Source organism: Rhinoraja longicauda, chromosome 8 (genome assembly GCF_053455715.1).
Source record: "Rhinoraja longicauda isolate Sanriku21f chromosome 8, sRhiLon1.1, whole genome shotgun sequence".
Lineage (NCBI taxonomy): Eukaryota > Metazoa > Chordata > Chondrichthyes > Rajiformes > Arhynchobatidae > Rhinoraja > Rhinoraja longicauda.
In genome coordinates this window covers 7535164-7557781 of record NC_135960.1, presented here as the reverse complement: position 1 = coordinate 7557781, position 22618 = coordinate 7535164, and the positions used below count along the sequence as shown (strand labels likewise).

General features: G+C 47.6%; 1 pseudogene across 1 annotated transcript in view; it reads right to left on the bottom strand.

Moving 5' to 3' along the window:
• The window catches only part of LOC144595735 (contactin-associated protein-like 5), an 852226-nt pseudogene that overhangs the window by 24050 nt on the left and 805558 nt on the right, over positions 1-22618 (bottom strand). Inside the window, exons 21-22 of the transcript XR_013547532.1 lie at positions 12278-12371; positions 8604-8822 (exon numbers count right to left, since the gene is read on the bottom strand). The product of XR_013547532.1 is annotated as a contactin-associated protein-like 5 (transcript). The remainder of the gene's footprint in view (positions 1-8603; positions 8823-12277; positions 12372-22618) is intronic.

Genomic DNA, 22618 nt, shown 5'->3' with positions numbered 1-22618 from the left:
CCTCCCCCACCCAAGTCGCACCAGCTTCTCGTGTGCACCCTACAAACAGCTAACAATGGCCTTCACAAAATGCTGGAGTAACTCAGCGGGTTAGGCAGCATCTCAGGAGAGAAGGAATGGGTGATGTTTTGGGTAGAGACCCTTCTTCAGACTGAAGGTATTTATTCACAAAATGCTGGAGTAACTCAGCAGGTCAGGCAGCATCTCAGGAGAGAAGGAATGGGTGATGTTTCGGGTCGAGACCTTTCTTCAGACTGATGTCAGGGGAGGGGGCGGGACAAAGGAAGGATGTAGTTGGAGACAGGAAGACTAGTGGGAGAACTGGGAAGGGCGATGGGAAAGATAGGGACAGAGGAGCTATTTAAATTTAGAGAAAACAATGTTCATACCGCTGGGGTGTAAGCTGCCCAAGCGAAATATGAGATGCTGTTCCTCCAATTTTCGGTGGGCCTCACTATGACAATGGAGGAGGCCCATGAAAGAAAGGTCAGACTGGGAGTGGGAGGGGGAGTTGAAGTGCTGAGCCACCGGGAGATCAGGTTGGTTCAGGCGGACTGAGCAAAGGTGTGGAGCTAAACGATCGCCGAGCCTGCGTTTGGTCTCGCCGATGTAGAGAAGTTGACATCTGGAACAGCGGGTACAATAGATGAGGTTGGAGGAGGTGCAGGTGAACCTCTGCTACACCTGAAAAGACAGTTTGGGTCCTTGGATGGAATCGAGGGGGGAGCTAATGGCCTGTTTCCTTTATCATCGTTACTTTTTTGCATATATTTCATTCATTGTTCTTTTTATCTTCACATATTTCCATATTTCTCCATATTTCTCGTTTCCCTTATCCCTAACCTGTCTGAAAAAAGGGTCTCGACCCTAAACGTCACCCATTTCCTTCTCTCCAGAGATGCTGCCTGACCCGCTGAGTTACTCCAGCTTTTTGTGTCTATCTTCGGTTTAAACCAGCATCTGCAGTTCCTTCTTACACATTTTGTCTGTCTCACTTAGGCGACTTTTTAGGCGACTGCCGGCGACTGTCATGGTCGTAGCAGGTCGCCGAAAAAACGATGACTGGACCCCCCCACGACAATGTCTACGACAAACTACAACAAACTACCACCTAGTCGACGTCAAGCTACGGCAAGCCACCGACAACCGGCGACCCAATCGTCGCGAGTGGGATGTCCACCTACGACCGCACCTACGACAACCTACGACCGTACCGGCGACGACCTACGGCATCTGAAGTCAACCCACGTCCACCCGCGACAAGCTACGACCCTGTCGGCGACAACTGAAGACAATACACGTCATTTTGGCCTCCGGTTTTGACGCCGGTACCTGTCGCCGGTTGACGTAGGTAGTCGCCAATGGAAATGACCAAAGTCAGCACTGGCAACAACCTACGTCACCTGGCGACTACCTACGACAGCGCCTACGTCAGGAGACGTCAAGCTACGAACATTGGCGTCAAACTGACCGTCGCCGAAAATGTTTCAATATTCTGAAAATCCGGCGACGACCAGAAAGATGCTACGACTCTTTGGAGACGACTCACGACAGCCTAGTCGCCTGTAGTCGCCTAAAACATCACCTAAGTGGGACATTATTCACAAAATGCTGGAGTAACTCAGCAGGTCAGGCAGCATCTCGGGAGAGAAGGAATGGGTGACGTTTCGGGTCGAGACCCTTCTTCAGACTGATGTCAGGGGGGCGGGACAAAGGAAGGATATAGGTGGAGACAGGAAGATAGAGGAAGAACTGGGAAGGGGGAGGGGAAGAGAGGGAGAAGGACCCAAACAGTCTTTCCAGGTGAGACAGAGGTTCACCTGCACCTCCTCCAACCTCATCTATTGCATCCGCTGCTCTAGATGTCAACTTCTTTACACCGGTGAAACCAAACGCAGGCTCGGCGATCGTTTCGCTCAACACCTTCGCTCAGTCCGTCTTAACCAACCTGATCTCCCGGTGGCTGAGCACTTCAACTCCCCCTCCCACTCCCAGTCTGACCTTTCTGTCATGGGCCTCCTCCAGTGCCATAGAAGATAGAGGGAGATCTGGGAAGGGGGAGGGGAAGAGAGGGACAGAGGAACTATCTAAAGTTGGAGAAGTCGATGTTCATACCACTGGGCTGCAAGCTGCCTAAGTGGGACTGGGGTTTTCGAGGAGGTGCTGACTGAGTTAGCTTATCTCACACTGCCATCTACCAGCAGAGAGGGGAACAGCAAGCAAGTACTCCAGTGCCTGCAAAACCCAGAGCTAATCATTCAGTTGAAAATAATAATAATAATAATGCATTTTATTTATATAGCGCTTTTCATATACTCAAAGACGCTTTACAGAGATTTTGAGAACATAGGGAAATTAATAAATAGATAAATAAGTAAATAAATAAATGAACAGAGAAAGGAGACAGTAGGTGAGGTGACCTTCAGTGGTTGAAGGCAGTACTGAACAGGTGAGACTTCAGCGATGTTTTGAATGTGGTGAGTGTGGGGGAGTCTCTAACGGTTTGGGGTAATGAGTTCCATAGGGTGGGAGCAGCGATGGAGAAAGCCCTGTCCCCCCAGGATCTGAGTTTAGTCCGGATGTGGGGGGATAGGAGATTGGCAGCGGCAGAGCGGAGGGTGCAGGTGGGAGTGTGCCTGTGGAGGAGGTCGGTCAGGTAGGATGGGGCCAGGTTATGGAGGGCTTTGTAGGTTATGAGGAGGATTTTGTACTGGATTCTCTGGGGGATGGGGAGCCAGTGGAGTTTATAAAGGACGGGGGTGATATGGTCACGGATCGAGGTGTGTGTGAGTAGACGGGCAGCGGAGTTTTGAATGTATTGAAGTTTATTGATGATTTTTGAGGGTGCGCCATAGAGGAGGCTGTTGCAGTAGTCCAGACGGGAGGTGATGAAGGCGTGGATGAGGGTTTCTGCAGCTGTGGAGGAGAGGGATGGACGGAGACGGGCAATGTTTTTGAGGTGGAAGAAGGCTGTCTTTGTGATGTGTTTGATGTGTTTGTCGAAGGAGAGGGTTTGATCAAGGATGATTCCAAGATTCCGGATGTGAGGTGAGGTGGATACTGGGAGACCATCAATGTTGAGGATGAAGTTTTGGGTGGATTTGGTGAGCATTTTTGGACCAATGATGATGATTTATGGACTTTGGAACGTTCGATCATTAAGGCAAGTGGTTTGCCAAGGGAACGTCGCCAGTGTTTCATGCCTCGGGAAATCAGGAAGCTGTGCGGGTCTAACAGTTCACCTGCGCTGTGCTCTACCTCTGCTGTAGGTGAGGTTGAACCACAGGTGAGGGGCACCACAGGTTTACTGGCCCGGCTTAAAGTTTAGTTTAGTTTAGTTTCAAGATCGTTCACCGGAATTTGGAAGGATGAGAGGGGATCTTAATAGAAACGTACAAAATTATAAAAGGACTGGACAAGCTAGATGCAGGAACAATGTTCCCAATGTTGGGGGAGTCCGGAACCGGGGGCCGCAGTCTAAGAATAAAGGGGAGGCCATTTAAAACTGAGATGAGAAAAATCTTTTCCACCCAGAATAGTTGTGAATTTGTGGAATTTTCTGCCGCAGAGGGCAGTGGAGGCCAATTCACGAATGAATTTAAAAGAGAGTTAGATAGGGCTCCAGGGGCTAGTTGGATCAAGGGGTATGGGGAGAAGGCAGGCACGGGTTACTGATTGTGGATGATCAGCCATGATCATAATGAATGGTGGTGCCGGCTCGAAGGACAAAATGGCCTCCTCCTGCACCTATTTTCTAGGTATTGATGTATTTATGAGATACAGCCTGGAAACACCGAGTCCACACCGACAAACAATGGCGCGGCGGTAGAGTTGCTGCCTTACAGGGCCAGAGACCCGGGTTCGATCCTGACTACGGGTGCTGCCTGCAAAGAGTTTGTACCTTCTCCCAATGACCTCGTCGGGTTTCTCCAGGTGCTCCGGTTTCCTCCCACACTCCAAAGATTGATTGGCTTAGACAAAAGACAATAGACAATAGGTGCAGGAGTAGGCCATTTCGGCCCTTCGAGCCAGCACCGCCATTCAATGTGATCATGGCTGATCATTCTCAATTAGTGCCCCGTTCCTGCCTTCTCCCCATACCCCCTGACTCCGCTATCCTTAAGAACTCCATCTAGCTCTCTCTTGAATGCATCCAGAGAATTGGCCTCCACTGCCTTCTGAGGCAGAGAATTGTCTCTGTAAATTGTCTCTATTATATAAGATGGGAAACTGGGATAAGAAAGAATTAATGCGTGGGTGACCATTGGTCGGCTGTAGGTTAAATGGCTTCTATAAATTGCCCCTCGTCTGTAGGATTGAACTAGAGAAAACTAAAGTAGTTCCATAGTATCCCATTTTTGCATCCTGCACACTACGGCCGATTTTACCGAAGCCAATTAACCTACAAACCTGCACACCTTTGGAGTGTTGGAGGAAACCGGAGCACCTGGAGAAAGCCCACGCAGTCACAGGGAGAACGTACAAACTCCATGTAGACAGCCCCTGTAGTCAGGATTGAACACCGGCTGTCTGGTGCTGTAAGGCAGCAACACCAGCCCTGCATCCACTGTGCCACCCACGTATCTCAAAGCTAAACTAAACCATGAAAAACCAAGTGGTACGACTACTGATAGTTTGTAATATTAGCCACTGCAGTTTGCTGTGTCGATACAATGAAACTGCAGATGCTGGTCGACAAAAGAAGGCACAAAGTGCCGGAGTAGCTCAGCGGGTCAGGCGGCATCTCTGGAGAACGTGGGTGGGTGACGTTTTGTGTCGGGACCCCTTCTGCCGACTGATTGCCAGTGTGACCCAAAACGTCGCCGATCCATGTTCTCCGGAGGTACTCCTAACAAGACCCGCTGAGTTCATCTCGCATTTTGTGGCTTCTATAGTTAGTCGTGTGTTGTGCACCTTCAATAATTGAAGCTCTGTCCTTGTCACCTGCCTGACAACATCGTAACACAAGGCACATAGCAGTGGAGAACGTGGAACTCACTACACGGGCGTACCAAAAGCACAAAAACTTGAGAAGAATTTCAAGGAGAACTGGATAAACAGTGAGGGAGAAACATTGAGGGTGGTTAGATGAGGGTTGTGCCATAGAGCGATAGAGTCATATACAGTGTGAAATCAGGCCCAACTTGCCCACAATGACCAACATGTCCAATCTACACTCATCCCACCTGTTTGGATGTTTGGCCCATATCCCTCTAAACCCATCCTGTCCAATTACCTGTCAAAATGCCTCTTCAATCTTGGTTTCAGCAGACCAGAGAATCTTGTTTCGCGTGGTATGAGTCCTTTAGGTGCCTTTTGGCAAACTCCAAGCGGGCTGTCATGTGCCTTTTACTGAGGAGTGGCTTCCATCTGGCCACGTTACCATAAAAGCCTGATTGGTGGAGTGCTGCAGATATAGTTGTCCTTCTGGAAGGTTCTCCCATCTTCACAGAGGAACTCTGGAGCTCTGTCAGAGTGACCATCGGGTTCTTGGTCACCTCCCTGACCAAGGCCCTTCTCCCCCGATTGCTCAGTTTGGCCGGGCGGCCGGCTCTATGAAGAGTCCTAAAGTGGTTCTAAAGTTCTTCCATTTAAGAATGACGGAGGCCACTGTGATCTTCGAGACCTGCAATGCTGCAGAAACTGTGTTATACCCCTCCCCAGATCCGTGTCTCAACGCAATCCTGTCTCGGAGGTCTACAGACAATTCCTTCGTCTTCATGGCTTGGTTTTTGCTCTGACATGCACTGTCAACTATGGGACCTTATATGGACAGGTGCGTGCCTTTCCAAATCATGTCCAATGAATTTAATTTACCACTGGTGGACTCCAATCAAGTTGTAGAAACATCTCAAGGATAATTAATGGAAACAGGATGAACCTAAGCTCAATTTTGAGTGTCATAGCAAAGGGTCTGAATACTTATGTAAATGTGATATTTCAGTTATTTCTTTTTAATTACGTTGCAAAAATTTCTAAACACCTGTTTTCGCTTCTTCGATCTGGGGTATTGTGTGTAGATTGATGATTTAAAAAAAAAGAATATAATCCATTTTACAATAAGGCCGTAACATAACAAAATGTGGAAAAAGTGAAGGGGTCTGAATACTTTCTGAATACCTTCTCCCTATGACCTCGTCGGGTTTCTCCGGGTGCTCCGGTTTCCTCCTCTTTAACCGTTCCAATGCTGCCTGCTTCAACTACCTCCGGCAGCTTGTTCCATACACCCACAACCCTACATATAAAAAAGTTACCCTTCAGGTTCCTATTAAATATTCCCCTCCTCACCTTAAACCTATGTCCTCTAGTTCTGGATTCCCCTAATCTGGGCAAGAGACCCTGTGCATCCACCCGATCTATTCTGCTCATGATCTTGTACACTTCTATAAGATCACCACTCACCCTCCTGCACTCCATAGAATAAAGCCCTAGCCTGCTGAAGTTCTCCCTGGAGCGCAGGCCCTCAAGTCCTGGCAACATCTTTGTAAATTTTCTCTACACCCTTTCCAGCTTGACAACATATTTTCCACAACATGGTGCCCAAAACTGATCGCAGTACTCTAAATGTGGCCTCACCTTAAGCTCATAAGTTCTAGGAGCAGAATTAGGCCATCCAGCCCATCGAGACTACTTCGCCATCCAATCATGGCTGATCTATCTCTCCCTCTCAACCACATTCTCCTGCCTTCGTTCCCATGACCCCTGACACCCGTACTGATCAAGAATCTCTCAATCTCTGCCATAAAAAATATCCATTGACTTGGCCTCCACAGCTATCTGTGATGATGAATTCCACAGATTCACCACCCTCTGACGAAATAAATTCCTTCTCATCTCCTTTCCAAAGGTACGCCCTTTTATTCTGAGGCTATGGCCTCTGGTCGTGGACTCTCCCAGTAGTGGAAACGTCCTGTTCACATTCACTCTATCCAAACCTTTCACTATTCGATGTCTTGTATAACTTCAGCATGACCTCCCAACTTCTATACTCAATATGTAGGAGGCCACTGCAGATGCAGATACACCAAAGATAGACACAAAATGCTGGAGTAAATCAGCGGGATAGGCAGCATCTCTGGATAGAAGGAATGCGTGATGTTTTGGGTCGAGACCCTTCTTCAGACCCATATTCAATACCTTGACTAATGAAGGGCAGTGTGCCAAAAAACTTTTTGACCACCTTATCTACCTGTGCCGCCAACACTAGCAAGTTGGGCCGAATGCCCCGGGTCTGTACGTATCTATTCTCAGTGATTCCTTTACATCGGCACGGTGGCGCGGCGGCAGAGTTGCTGCCTCACAGCACTTGTTGTTCGTCGTTCGGGTTGGAAGATGACCATGACTTCACTTTCAGTTGGAGGATTGGTGACTGTGGGTCCGGAAGTGACTGGTGAGGTCAATCCGGGCCCGGAAGGCACGCCCACACGTAGGGCACAAGTGGATGGGTGCTGCAGTGGAAGTGGAGGTAGCCCGGGCCTTGCGCGCGGTGCGTTTCCTCTGGGCCTCTGCAGCTCGTCTGTTCTCTGCTGCACGGGCTCCTGTGGTGAGCTTGCTACACCAGGCTGGACGGTCCAGAGCAAGAGACTCCCAATTGCTGAGGTTGATGTCCAAGTCTTTGAGGGACACTTTGAGGCAGTCCTTAAACCGTTTCTTCTGTCCCCCTGCTGAGCACTCACAGCACTTACAGCGTCAGAGACCCGGGTTCGATCCCGACTACAGGTGCTGTCCGTACGGAGTTTGTACGTTCTCCCCGTGGGTTTTCTTCAAGATCTTCGGGGTTTCCTCCCACACTCCAAAGACAATAGACAATAGACAATAGACAATAGGTGCAGGAGTAGGCCATTCGGCCCTTCGAGCCAGCACCGCCATTCAATGTGATCATGGCTGATCATTCTCAATCAGTACCCCGTTCCTGCTTTCTCCCCATACCCCCTGACTCGCTATCCTTAAGAGCTCTATCCAGCTCTCTCTTGAATGTATTCACAGAATTGGCCTCCACTGCCCTCTGAGGCAGAGAATTCCACAGATTCACAACTCTCTGACTACATTGTAGGTTAAATGGCTTGGTATAAATGTAAATTGCCCTTAGTGTGTGTGGGGTAGTGTAAGTTTCTCGGGATCGCAGGTCGGTGCGGGCTCAAGGGGGCGTAGGGCCTGTTTTTGCGCTGTATCTCTAAATCTGAAACGAAAGCTAAAACTCAAACTAAATTTAAAAATAAAACTGAATTTAAAAGTAAAAGTAAAAGTAAAAGTAAAACTAAAACAAGTTGGAGGAGGGTTGGAAGTAGGGTTGCCAACTGTCCCTTATTAGCCGGGACATCCCGTATTTCGGGCTAAATTAGTTTTGGGTGTTGTAGGCCCGGGCACTGTAGGCCCGGGGGCCGCTGCAGGTTTGGACAGTGTAGGCTCAGAGGCCCGGGCGCCGCCTAACGGAGTAAGCGTAGCAATCCACCTCCCGGCCCGGGCGGCCGCCATTGGTGGAGAGGGAGCAGGTGGCCGCTGGCCGGATGGGGTCACATGGGGCGCGAGGCGGTGACGTCACCTTTTGTCCCTTATTTGGGAGCGAGGAAGTTGGCAACCCGATGTGGAAGAGAGGTAAGTACCTGCCAGTGGATGCATTGTGGTGACCGTCCTCAAGCCAGTCGACCCTGAGATGCCACACCTTGACTTGGATAAGTGCCCTTTGACCTCGATGGGCACCGAGCTGGGAAGGTGAAGGGCGGCCTTCAAAGGGGCGATCCCGTTAAACTGCACGGTAGAAAGACAGCCAATAAATCCCCACATGTTGGCCTTCCGCAGCTCCTTGTCCAGCCCGCTATTCCCTGCGGATTAAACAGGGCAGTGTAAGAATTCATTCAAGACCAGTGGGAGGAAAAAAAAGTTTGTCACAATTAGCTTCTGGAATTATTAACATTGCTCGCTGTATTTCATCTCACATAATGACCGCCTCTTTCACTTTGGGAGAACTGGGAAGAGGGAGGGGATCGAGAGGGAAAGCTAGGGCTATCTGAAGTTAGATTATTATTAGTTGGAACTATTAGAAGTTAGGTAATAAATGGCTCCTGCTCTACATTTAACATATCATTCTGATGTATCCCATTCGGGAATGTAGAATCATTGGAAGCATTGCATTTTTTGTTCATTAACTACCTGGTATGTGTATGATTCTTTAAGAGGATAAATAATTCTGCTTTTCATTTATGACCAGTTTGTATCAAGTTCCTGCACTTGTTCAAAGACTGGTCCATACATCACGTTATAAAATTAACATCAACCAATTGTTAACTGTGGCACAGCAGTAGAGTTGCTTCGAGCCAGCACCGCCATTCATTGTGATTATGGCTGATCATCTACAATCAGTAACCCGTGCCTGCCGTCTCCCATTATCCATTGATTCCACTAGTCCCAAGAGCTCTATCTAACTCTCTTTTAAATTAATCCAGTGAATTGACCTCCACTGCCCTCTGTGGCAGAGAATTCCACAAATTCACAACTCTCTGGGTGAAAAAGTTTCTTCTCACCTCAGTTTTAAATGGCCTCCCCTTTATTTAGATTTAGATTTAGAGATACAGCGCGGAAACAGGCCCTTTGGCCCACCGGGTCCGCGCCGCCCAGCGATCCCCGCACATTAACACTATCCTACACACACTAGGGACATTTAAAAAAACTTTTTTTTTTTACATTTGCCCAGCAGGAAGGCAGGAACGGGGTACTGATTGTGGATGATCGTGGATGATCAGCCATGATCACATTGAATGGCGGTGCTGGATCGAAGGACCGAATGGCCTCCTCCTGCACCTATTGTCTATGTATCTATGGAACAAGTAGACATCATAGTCTTGACCTTGTTGATAACAGTTGGAAAACCATCAACGATTAACAAGAAAAACTCAGCAAGTCATCAGTCACCAAATTTGACTGAACATAATTTACGTTAAAAGTTAATGTGGGATTTTGTCAGTGGGTTAGTTTTCATGCTTAGTAGGTTCTTGAGAAATTGTGCTAAGTTTAGCTAAAATGATTTATCATCTGTCTCAGGGACTGGAGAGGGTTCAGTGAAGATTTACGAGAATGTTGCCAGGGATAGAGGTTCTGATCTATAGGGAGAGGTTGTGTAGGCTGGGACTCTATTGCTTGGAGCGCAGGAGGATGAGGGGGTGATCTTATAGAGGTTTATAAAATCATGAGAGGAATAGATCGGGTAGATGCACAGAGTCTCTTGCCCAGAGTAGGGGAATCGAGGACCAGAGGACATAAGGTTAAGGTGAAGGGGAAAAGATTGAATAGGAATCTGAGGGGTAACCTTTTCACACAAAGGGTGGTGGGTGTATGGAACGAGCTGCCAGAGGAGGTAGTTGAGGCAGGGACTATCCCAACATTTGTTGAAAGACTGGAGCGACTAGGTTTGTATACACTGGAATTTAGAAGGATGAGAGGGGATCTTATCGAAACGTATAAGATTATTAAGGGGTTGGACATGTTAGAGGCAGGAAACATGTTCCCAATGTTGGGGGAGTACAGAACCAGGGGCCACAGTTTAAGAATAAGGGGTAGGCCATTTAGAACAGAGATGAGGAAAAACATTTTTAGTCAGAGAGTTGTGAATCTGTGGAATTCTCTGCCTCAGAGGGCAGTGGAGACCAATTCTCTGAATACATTCAAGAGAGAGCTAGATAGAGCTCTTAAGGATAGCGGAGTCAGGGGGTATGGGGAGAAGGCAGGAACGGGGTACTGATTGAGAATGATCAGCCATGATCACATTGAATGGCTGTGCTGGCTCGAAGGGCCGAATGGCCTACTCCTGCACCTATTGTCTATTGTCTATTGTCTATTAAGAAACAGTTCGACAGGTACATGAACAGGAGGGAAATGGACCAGGTTTGGATTGATATGGACCAAACGCAAGCAGGTGGGACTATTGTAGCTGGGACATGTTGGCCGGTGTGGGCAAGTTGGGCCGAAGGGCCAGTTTCCACATCGTATCACTCTATGACTCTATGACTCTATGACTCTATACCTTGAACTCAGAGGTGTCTAGTACTCGAATACAGAGTGAGCTGTGAACCGTGTCAATCCCCGGTCTCAATGACCCAATGTATAAAATCATGAGAGGAATAGATCGGGTAGATGCACAGAGTCTCTTGCCCAGAGTAGGGGAATCGAGGACCAGAGGACACAAGTTTAAGTGAGGGGGAAAAAAAAAATGATTAGGAATCCCAGGGGTAACTTTTTCACACAGAGGGTGGTGAGGGTAGGGAACAAGGTAGTTGAGGCAAGTACTATCGCACCATTTAAGAAACAGATAGACAGGTACATGGATAGGACAGGTTTGGAGGGATATGGGCCAAACACGGGCAGGTGGGGACTAGTGTAGCTGGGACATGTTGGCCGATATGGGCAAGGTGGGTCGAAGGGCCTGTTTACACACTGTATGGCTCTAAGACTCTAATTAAATAACTTTTTTTACGATTTATTTGCCTTTGTGGTGGTCACAAGTTCCTCAAGGCCCTGTACAAAGAATGTGAGATGCTGCCTGACCTGCTGAGTTACTCCAGCATTTTGTGAATGAATACCTTCGATTTGTACCAGCATCTGCAGTTATTTTCTTATACTAGGAGCAGGAATAGATCATTTATCACCTTAATCCTGCCGTTACCACTCAATAAGATGGTATTTGGTTTGAACGCATTGTCCTAGAACACCACATGCTCTGAGTCCAGGCGGCACGGCGGTGAAGTTGCTGCCTTACTGCGCCAGAGACCCTTGTTCGAAACCGGTGCACCCAGAGAAAACCCACACGGTGTTATGGAGAGCGTACAAATTCCATACGGACAGCACCCACAGTCAGGATTGATCCCGGGTTTAGTTTAGTTAGACATACAGAGTGGAAACAGGCTCTTCGGCCCACCAATGCCGACCAGCGACCCCTGCACTCTAACACACTAGGGGCAATTTACAATTATGCCGAGCCAATTAACCTACAATGACTATTGCTCTATAATAAATGATCAAATAGAAGGAAATGTGTAGGAAGGAACTGCAGATGGTGGTTTACATTGAAGATAGGCACAAAATGCTGGAGTAACTCAGCGGGACTGGCAGCATCTCTGGAGAGAAGGAATGGGTGACGTTTCAGGCCGAGACCCTTCTTCGGACCCGAAATGTCACCCATTCCTTCTCTCCAGAGATGCTGCTTGTCCTGCTGATTTACTCCGGCATTTTTGTGTCTAAATTGAGGGGCATGTTGGGATCCAAGTATCCATTGACTGAAGCTTACCGGTAATCTTGCCAAGGATCAGGGATTTCACACTGTTGAATTCCATGTCAGCCCCCGATGACAGATTGAACCTCAGAGCCAGCAATTGATCAATCTGCCAAGAAACAAAATGGTGAACCATATTAACGATCACTTGCCAATGGGACATATTGCTCTTGTTAAATTAGAGTCATGGAGTTATGCAGTGTGGAAACAGGCTCTTCGGCACAACTCGCCCACACCGGCCAACAATGTCCCACTTGCCTGCACTCGGTCCATAACCCTCCAAACCTGTCCAATCCATGTACCTGTCCAACTGTTTCTTAAACGATGGGATAGTCCCAGCCTCAACTATCTCCTCTGGCAGCTTGTTCCATACACCCACCACCCTCTGTGTGAAAAAGTTATTTAAGACGGGTATTTTTAAGGCGGAGATTGCCAGATACTTGATTAGTGCGGGTGTCAGGGGTTATGGGGAGAAGGCAGCTGAATGGGGTTAGGAGGGGGAGATTGATCAGCCATGATTGAACCGAAGCGATGGGCCTACTTCTGCTCCTTTGACTTGCAAACTTATGAAATTCATTTATGTGTCATATTTATACGTGTGTATTTACATTTCTATGTGTGTCTCTGTTTTTGTGTGAGCATGTTTGTGTGTTCGTATTTCATATGTGTGTTTGTGTATGTTCATCTGCGTGCTTGTTTATTTGTGATTCTGTGCGTGGTTTGTGTTTGTGTGTGTGTGGCGTGTGTGTGTGTGGTATGTATGTATGGGCATATGTGTGCATGTGTATTTGTGGCTTATGTGTGTGTGTGTGTGTGTGTGTGTTTGTGTGGGGCATATGTGTGTGAGGCATGTGTGCGTGTGTGGGGAGTGTGTGTGTGGGCCGTGTGTGTGGGGCATGTGTGTGTGTGTGTGGGGTGTACAGCGAATACAGCGCCCGTAGTCAGGATCGAACCCGGGTCTCCGGCGCTGCATTCGCTGTAAGGCAGCAACTCTACCGCTGCGCCACCGTGGCCACCCATGTGTGTGTGTGTGTGTGTGTGTGTGTGTGTGTGTGTGAGGCGTGTGTATGGGGCATGTGTGTATATGTTTGTGTGCGTTTGTATGTGTGTGTGTGTGTGTGTGGCATATGTGTGTGTGTGTGTGTGTGTGTGTGGCATATGTGTGTGTGTGTGTGTGTGTGTGTGTGTGTGTGTGTGTGCGTGTTTGTGTGTGTGTGGGGTGTGTGTGTGTGTGTGTGTGTGTGTGCGTGTGTGTGCGTGTGTGTGTGTGGGGTGTGTGTGTGTGTGTGTGTGTGTGTGTGTGCGTGTGTGTGTGTGTGGGGTGTGTGCGCGTGGTGCATATGTGTGTGTGATCTACGTCTGCTGAGGGTAGGGTCAGGCGAAGGTGTGGTGCCTCGGTGGTTGAGCAGCGTGCTAATTCACATCCATTGCTTCCTCTCGCAGACGAGCAGCTGTTGGGGAGGTATCTATTCACAAAATGCTGGAGTAACTCAGTAGGTCAGGCAGCATCTCGGGAGAGAAGGAATGGAGGAGCACGCTGCTCTTGCCCACTTCTGTGGAAGAAAGGCCGTGAGCAAAGGGGAGGGGAAGGGAGCAGGGCAGCGGGTCCAGTTCATCAATAATGACAAGCAAATAACTGGCACAAAAGGCAGCGCCGTACTGATTATTTTTAAATGAATGGTCTCGTTACAATGAAAAACATGCAGTTTTTTCCCCTCGACATTTGAAATGACCTTTGCAGTTAAGTGAAATCATTTATTAAACTTGCACTTCGCAATTCTCTCTCCTTATCTGTTGATCTGCGGCAGGCCACAGTCAGTCTGCGTGAGGAGTAAACGTCACTGTTTACAATCTGCTGCTGAAGCAGAACCTCAGCAGCAGATTTGGAGTCCCTGTTCGTGGTTCACATTGATCCTCGGGATGTCCTGTCATTATGTACCTGGACCACCAGAGGGGGCTGCAGGTTCGCTCGAAGGTTCAACGCTGTGCAGTGCAAGAACTTTGGAGAAAATCACCACGGATTCAATAGACAATAGGTGCAGGAGGAGGCCATTCGGCCCTTCGAGCCAGCACCGCCATTCAATGTAATCATGGCTGATCATTCTCAATCAGTACCCCGTTCCTGCCTTCTCCCCATACCCCCTGACTCCACTATCCTTAAGAGCTCTATCTAGCTCTCTCTTGAATGCATTCAGAGAATTGGCCTCCACTGCCTTCTGAGGCAGAGAATTCCACAGATTCACAACTCTCTGACTGAAAAAGTTTTTCCTCATCTCAGTTCTAAATGACCTACCCCTTATTCTTAAACTGTGGCCCCTTGTTCTGGACTCCCCCAACATTGGGAACATGTTTCCTGCCTCTAACGTGTCCAACCCCTGATTAATCATACGTTTCGATAAGATCCCCTCTCATCCTTCTAAATTCCAGTGTATACAAGCCTAGTCGCTCCAGTCTTTCAACATATGACAGTCCTGCCATTCCGGGAATTAACCTAGTAAACCTACGCTGCACGCCCTCAATAGCAAGAATATCCTTCCTCAAATTTGGAGACCAAAACTGCACACAGTACTCCAGGTGCTCCTGGATTCTAACCCAGGGATTGTACGACCAATTGACGGAGAAGATGGGAAATATTTGCTTAAGTGCCACGCGTCCCAGCCCATCTGCTGCTGAGCCTCTTTTTTAGTTTTCATTCTTTTTAGTTTCATAGAGATACAGCGAGGAAACAGGCCCTTCGGCCCACCGAGTCCGCGCCGACCGGCGATCCCCGCACACTAACACTATCCTACACACACCAGGGTTACATTTATACCAAGCCAATTAAACCTCGAAACCTGTACGTCTTTGGGGTGTGGGAGGAAACCGAAGATCTTGGAGAAAACACAAGCAGGTCACGGGGAGAACGTACAAACTCCGTACAGACCACACCCATAGCCGGGATCGAACCTGAGTCTCAGGTGCTATCAGGGCTGTAAGGCATCAACTCTACCACTTGGCCACCATGCCACCCTTGTCATGTGTTGAGCGACTGGAGCGACTAGGCTTGTATACACTGGAATTTAGAAGGATGAGAGGGGATCTTATTGAAACATATAAGATTATTAAGGGGTTGGACACACTAGAGGCATGAAACATGTTCCCAATGTTGGGGGAGTCCAGAACCAGGGGCCACAGTTTAAGAATAAGGGGTAGGCCATTTAGAACGGAGATGAGGAAAAACGTTTTCATTCAGAGAGTTGTGAATCTGTGGAATTCTTTGCCTCCGAAGGCAGTGGAGGCCAATTCTCTAGATGCTTTCAAGAGAGAGCTAGATAGAGCTCTTAATGATAGTGGAGTCAGGGGGTATGGGGAGAGGGCAGGAAGAGGGTACTGATTGTGAATGATCAGCCAAGATCACATTGAATGACAATGCTGGCTCAAAGGGCCGAATGGCCTACTCCTGCACCTATTGTCTATTGTCTATTGTATCTTTTTTTTCTCTCAAGATTTGACTGTTGCAATTCATTCATAATATGTCCATAAATTCATTAGATACAGGAGCATAATTGGGCCATTCGGCCCATCGAGTCCGCTCCACCATTCAATCGTGGCTGATCTCGTTTTCTTCCTCAATCCCTTTCTCCTGGCTTCTCCCCGTAACCTTTGACGCCCGTACAAATCAAGAACCTATCAAACTCTGCTTTAAAAGCACCCAATGTCTTGGCCTCCACATCCATCTGTGGCAATGAACCCCACAGATTCACCCTCTGGGTTTGCTTTCTATGGAACAAAGGGGAGTAGAGGGATGACCTGATTGAAGTGCATACAATTGTGACAGGCATAGATAGTTGGTGAGACCACACCTGGAGTATTGCGTACAGTTCTGAGGAAAGACATTCTTGCCATAGAGGGAGTACAGAGAAGGTTCACCAGATTGATTCCTGGGATGGCAGGACTTTCATATGAAGAAAGACTGGATAGACTCGGCTTGTACTCGCTGGAATTTAGAAGATTGAGGGGGGGATCTTATAGAAACTTACAAAATTCTTAAGAGGTTGGACAGGCTAGATGTGGGAAGATTGTTCCCGATGTTGGGGAAGTCCAGAACAAGGGGTCACAGTTTAAGGATAAGGGGGAAGTCTTTTAGGACCGAAATGAGAACGTTTTTTTTCACACAGAGAGTGGTGAATCTGTGGAATTCTCTGCCACAGAAGGTAGTTGAGGCCAGTTCATTGGCTATATTTAAGAGGGAGTTAGATGTGGCCTTTGTGGCTAAAGGGACCAGGGGGTATGGGATACTGAGAAGGCAGGTACGGGATACTGAGTTGGATGATCAGCCATGATCATATTGAATGGCGGTGCAGGCTCGAAGGGCCGAATGGCATACTCCTGCACCTATTTTCTATGTTTCTATGTTTCTATAGGGTAGATAGAAACATAGACAATAGGTGTAGGAGTAGGCCATTCAGCCCTTCGAGCCAGCACCGCCATTCAATGTGATCATGGCTGATCAACCAAAATCAGTACGCTGTTCCTGCTTTCTCCCCATCCCCCTTAGCCTTAAGAGTTATATCTACAGTAACTCTCTCTTGAAATCATCCAGATAATTGGCCTCCACTGCCTTCTGTGGCAGAGAATTCCACAGATTCACAACTCTCTGGGTGAAAAACATTTTTCCTCATCTTAGTACTAAATGGCATACCCCTTATTCTTAAACTGTGATCCCTGGTTCTGGACTCCCCCAACATCGGAGGCCAACATGCCATAGAACATAGAACAGGGCAGTTCAGGATAGAGGCCCTTCAGCCTATAATGTCCATGCCAAACATGATATCCATACTGGAAAATAATACTTTTCTATTAATAGTTCAATAACAAACTTTCATACTGAGCTTAAATTTTTAATACTTTTAAATCATATTTCTTCAATTGAAAAGCAAAATCATAATATTGAATACATTTCTATAAATCTTTTATGTTCTTACTACTGGTGGATGTTTATGTTAAAATGTATTTTGTGTGTTCCGTTGCTTTTAATTGGTATGACTGTATTGCAAAACAAATTCCTTGTATGTTGCAAAACATACTTGGCTAAGGAAGTATGATTATGATTATGATTACAATTATGATTGTGATTGTGATTATGATTATGATTATGATTATGATTATGATTATGATTATGATTATGATTATGATTATGATTATGATTATGATTATGATTATGATCATGATCATGATTATGATTATGATTATGATTATGATGAGGAAAAACTTTTACGGAGATGAGGAAAAACTTTTTCAGTCAGACAGTTGTGAATCTGTGGAATTCTCTGCCTCAGAAGGCAGTGGAGGCCAATTTTCTGAATGCATTCAAGAGAGAACTAGATAGAGCTCTTAAGGATAGCGGAGTCAGGGGGTACGGGGAGAAGGCAGGAACGGGGTACTGATTGAGAATGATCAGCCGTGATCACATTGAATGGTGGTGCTGGCTCGAAGGGCCGAATGGCCTCCTCCTGCACCTATTGTCTATTGTCTATTGTCTATTGTCTAAGACACTGTCGGTCTGAGCATTGGACAAGTGTGCCAGTCCGTGAAAAGCCGGGGAAGAGATCACAATACAAAATTGGAAGTACAGTTTTCTACTGAATGTCTATCGCTTTTGCACCAGCGTAAAGTGGAAATGTCCTATGTCGAAGCATCGTAGGTCGAGGAAGAGATCCTTACTCGTACCAAGTGCTGTTGACAACTCATCCCTGCCTCTGCACTGATCTGCACTGATTCTAAGTCCAAGAAATGCCTTCATTTCAAAACCCCCTCTTTCGTTCTCATCAAATCCTCCCAAGCCCACCAACTTCCATCAGGTCTGCCCTTCCCCTCCTCTATTCCATGGAAAGCAAAGCCTGCCCATCCAAATTCACTGTACCTAGAGAAGGCACGTGGCAATAAAATACTATTGAACTTTCACTTTTATTTTCAGAGGACACAAAGTGCTGGAGTAACTCAGTGGGTCAGGCAGCATCTCTGGAGCATCCTGGGCGGTCACGGTGGTGCAGCGGTAGAGTTGCTGCCTTACAGCGAACGCAGCGTCTGAGACCGCGGCGTTCGATCCCAACTACGGGTGCTGCCTGCACGGAGTTTGTACGTTCTCCCCGTGACCTGCGTGGTTTTTCTCCGAGACCTCCGGTTTCCTCCCACACTTCAAAGACGTACAGGTTTGTAGGTTAATTGGCTTGGTAAATGTGTAGGATGGTGTTAATGTGCGGGGATCGCTGGTCGGCGCGGACCCGGTGGGCCGAAAGGACCTGTTTCCGCGCTGTATCTCTAAACTAAATTAACATGGATAGGTGATGTTTCTAGTCGGGACCTTTCTTCAGTCCCCCTGGAAGCTGCCTGATCTACTGGGTTACTCGAGCACTCTAAGTCTCCTTTAGTAAACCAGCATCGGGTAATGGTAGAGTTGCTGCCTCACAGCGCCGGAGACCCGGGTTTGATCCTGACTACGGGTGCTGTCGGTACGGAGTTTGCACGTTCTCTCCGTGACCTGCGTGGGTTTTCTCCGAGAACTTCGGTTTCGCAAGACGTGCGGGTTTGTAGCTGAATTGGCTTTGGTAAAACTGTAAATTGTCCCTGATGTGTGTGGGATAGTGTTAATGTGCGGGAATCGCTGGTGGGCATAGACCCCGTTGGGCAGAAGGGCCTGTTTCCGAGCTGTATCTCTAAACTAAACTAAACACATGTGTAGGAAGGAAGTGCAGATGATGGTTTAAACTGTAGATAGACACAAAAAGCTGGAGTAACAGCGGGTCAAACAGCAACTCTGGCATATCTTTAATTCATTGGGTCTATATCTCTCTATATCACCATCTATATCTGAAGAAGGGTCTCGACCCGAAACGTCACCCATTCCTTCTCTCCCGAGATGCTGCCTGACCTGCTGAGTTACTCCAGCATTTTGTGAATAAATCTATATCTCCCCTCTCCCCTGACTCTCAGTCTGAAGAAGGGTCTTGACCCAAAACGTCACCTATTCCTTCTCTCCCGAGATACTGTCTGACCCGCTGAGTTACTCCAGCTTTTCACGTCTATCTTCGGTTTAAACCAGTATTAGTAGTTGCTTCCGACACATATCTTCTGGACTACTGATGTAACAAAATGCTATGGGCCTGACATTACAGCAGTCTGCCTGAAGATGGCAGCCTGGGTCCTGAGTTTGTTCTCAGTTCAGATCAGTTCAGTTTATTGTCACGTCTATCGAGCGACGTACAGTGAAAAGCTTTTTGTCGCGTGCTAAGAAGCTGTTCCTGAACCTGGATGGTAGTTCGAAGGTGCAGGCTCGAAGGGCCGAATGGCCTACTCCTGCACCTATTTTCTATGTTTCTGTGTTACTTCCTGATGGGATGGGTGAAATGAGATGGTATCACAAAAAGATGGAGCAACTCAGCAGGTCAGGCAGCATCTCAGGAGAGAATCAATGGGTGACGTTTCGGGTCGAGACCCTTCTTCGGACTGATGTCGGGGGTACCTTCGATTTGTACCAGCATCTGCAGTTATCTTCCTACATGCGTGGCCAGGATGGCATGGTTCTCTAATGATGCTGGCTGCCTTTTTGAGGCAGTGTCTCTGGTTACATCCCTTCGATGGTGGGGAGGTCAGAAACCCGTGATGGACTGGGCAGTGTTGAGTTGTTTCAGGGACAGTTTCTTCCCAGCTGTTATACTGAGCTGGATGATCAGCCATGACAAGGTCCCACATAGGAGATTAGTGGGCAAAATTAGGGCACATGGTATTGGGGGTAGGGTACTGACATGGATAGAAAATTGGTTAACAGACAGAAAGCAAAGAGTGGGGATAAATGGGTCCCTTTCGGAATGGCAGGCAGTGACCAGTGGGGTACCGCAAGGTTCGGTGCTGGGACCCCAGCTATTTACGATATACATTAATGACTTAGACGAAGGGATTAAAAGTACCATTAGCAAATTTGCAGATGATACTAAGTTGGGGGGTAGTGTGAATTGTGAGGAAGATGCAATAAGGCTGCAGGGTGACCTGGACAGGTTGTGTGAGTGGGCGGATACATGGCAGATGCAGTTTAATGTAGATAAGTGTGAGGTTATTCACTTTGGAAGTAAGAATAGAAAGGCAGATTATTATCTGAATGGTGTCAAGTTAGGAGGAGGGGGGGTTCAACGAGATCTGGGTGTCCTAGTGCATCAGTCAATGAAAGGAAGCATGCAGGTTCAGCAGGCAGTGAAGAAAGCCAATGGAATGTTGGCCTTCGTAACAAGAGGAGTTGAGTATAGGAGCAAAGAGGTCCTTCTACAGTTGTACCGGGCCCTGGTGAGACCGCACCTGGAGTACTGTGTGCAGTTTTGGTCTCCAAATTTGAGGAAGGATATTCTTGCTATGGAGGGCGTGCAGCGTAGGTTCACTAGATTAATTCCCGGAATGGCGGGACTGTCGTATGTTGAAAGGCTGGAGCGATTGGGCTTGTATACACTGGAATTTAGAAGGATGAGGGGGGATCTTATTGAAACATATAAGATAATTAGGGGATTGGACACATTAGAGGCAGATAACATGTTCCCAATGTTGGGGGAGTCCAGAACAAGGGGCCACAGTTTGAGAATAAGGGGTAGGCCATTTAGAACGGAGATGAGGAAGAACTTTTTCAGTCAGAGGGTGGTGAAGGTGTGGAATTCTCTGCCTCAGAAGGCAGTGGAGGCCAGTTCGTTGGATGCTTTCAAGAGAGAGCTGGATAGAGCTCTTAAGGATAGCGGAGTGAGGGGGTATGGGGAGAAGGCAGGAACGGGGTACTGATTGATAGTGATCAGCCATGATCGCATTGAATGGCGGTGCTGGCTCGAAGGGCTGAATGGCCTACTCCTGCACCTATTGTCTATTGTCTATTGTCTATTGAATGGCGGTGCAGGCTCGAAGGGCTGAATGGCCTACTCCTGCATCTATTTTCTATGTTTCTATGTTTCTAGAAAGAGGCTGCCACCTTTGCTTCTCGTATTTACCCCTAAACCTGATTTACGTTGATCTATTTCCTGACCTTGATGGTGACTTCTTTTCTTACCAATCTCAACACGAGCTCGAGGCCCAGTTTTGAGTGAGCAACTGTACTCTACCATTTCACTTTAATCAGTCATTTTTCTGACGGATCTTGAGGTCTCATTGCTTCACGTTACACTACTTTGTAGCATATTGGACAATTCACATATATTAATATCAATAGACAGGCACATGGATAGGACAGGTTTGGAGGGGTATAGGCCAAACGTGGGCAGGTGGGACGAGTGTAGCTGGGATATATAGGCCGGTGTGGAAGCAGAATTAGGCCATTCGGCCCATCAAGTCTACTCTGTCATTCAATCACGGCTGATCTATCTTTTCCTCTCAACCCCATTCTCCTGCTTTCTCCCCATAACTCCTGAAATTAGAGAAATAGCAGCTTATATTTCACTTCGGCAGTTTACAACCCAGCGCTATGAACATTCTTCAAAGAAAATTCTTTCATTTTAAGTAACTTCATCTCATATTCTCATATTCTCCCTCTTGACTTCATCTCATATTCTCCCTCCCTTCCTTCCCACCTCTCTTCTTGCCCCCTATACCAGTGTTTTTTTTACCAGTTACACAGTTCTCCACGTTGTTTCTCCTGAGATCACACTTCCCTAGCTTACAATTAGGGGTGCCAACCATCTCACTCCCAAATACAGGACAAGGTGACGTCACCGCCCCGCGCCCCACGTGACCTCACCCAGCCAGCGGCCACGTGCTCCCGCTCCACCAATGGGGGCCGCCCGGGACGGGACAAGGCCCCATATGGGACAAACCAATTTAGCCCAAAACACGGGATGTCCCGGCTAATACGGGACAGTTGGCAACCCTAGCGGAAGAGCCTGTATTTATGCTGTATAACAATGACCCTATTATTATGCTATTCACTTTACCTCTGCCCATCATGATTTTATATATAGTCTATAAGGTATCCAACCAGACCTACAACTCTCTCTCGAAGTTTAGCTTAGTTTAGAGATATCGTGTGTGTAAACAGGCCCTTCGGCCCATCGAGCCCACGCTAGTTCTATCCTACACACTGAAGACAATTTTTTTAGGAGGCAATTGCCCTACAAACATGCACGTCTTTGGAATGAGGGAGGAGATCGGAGCACCCGGAGAAAACCCATGCAGGTCACGGGGAGAACGTACAAACTCCGCACAGACAACACCCGTAGTCAGGATCAATAGACAATAGGTGCAGGAGTCGGCCATTCGGCCCATCGAGCCAGCACCACCATTCAATGTGATCATGGCTGATCATTCTCAATCAGTACCCCGTTCCTGCCTTCTCCCCATACCCTCCTGACCCCG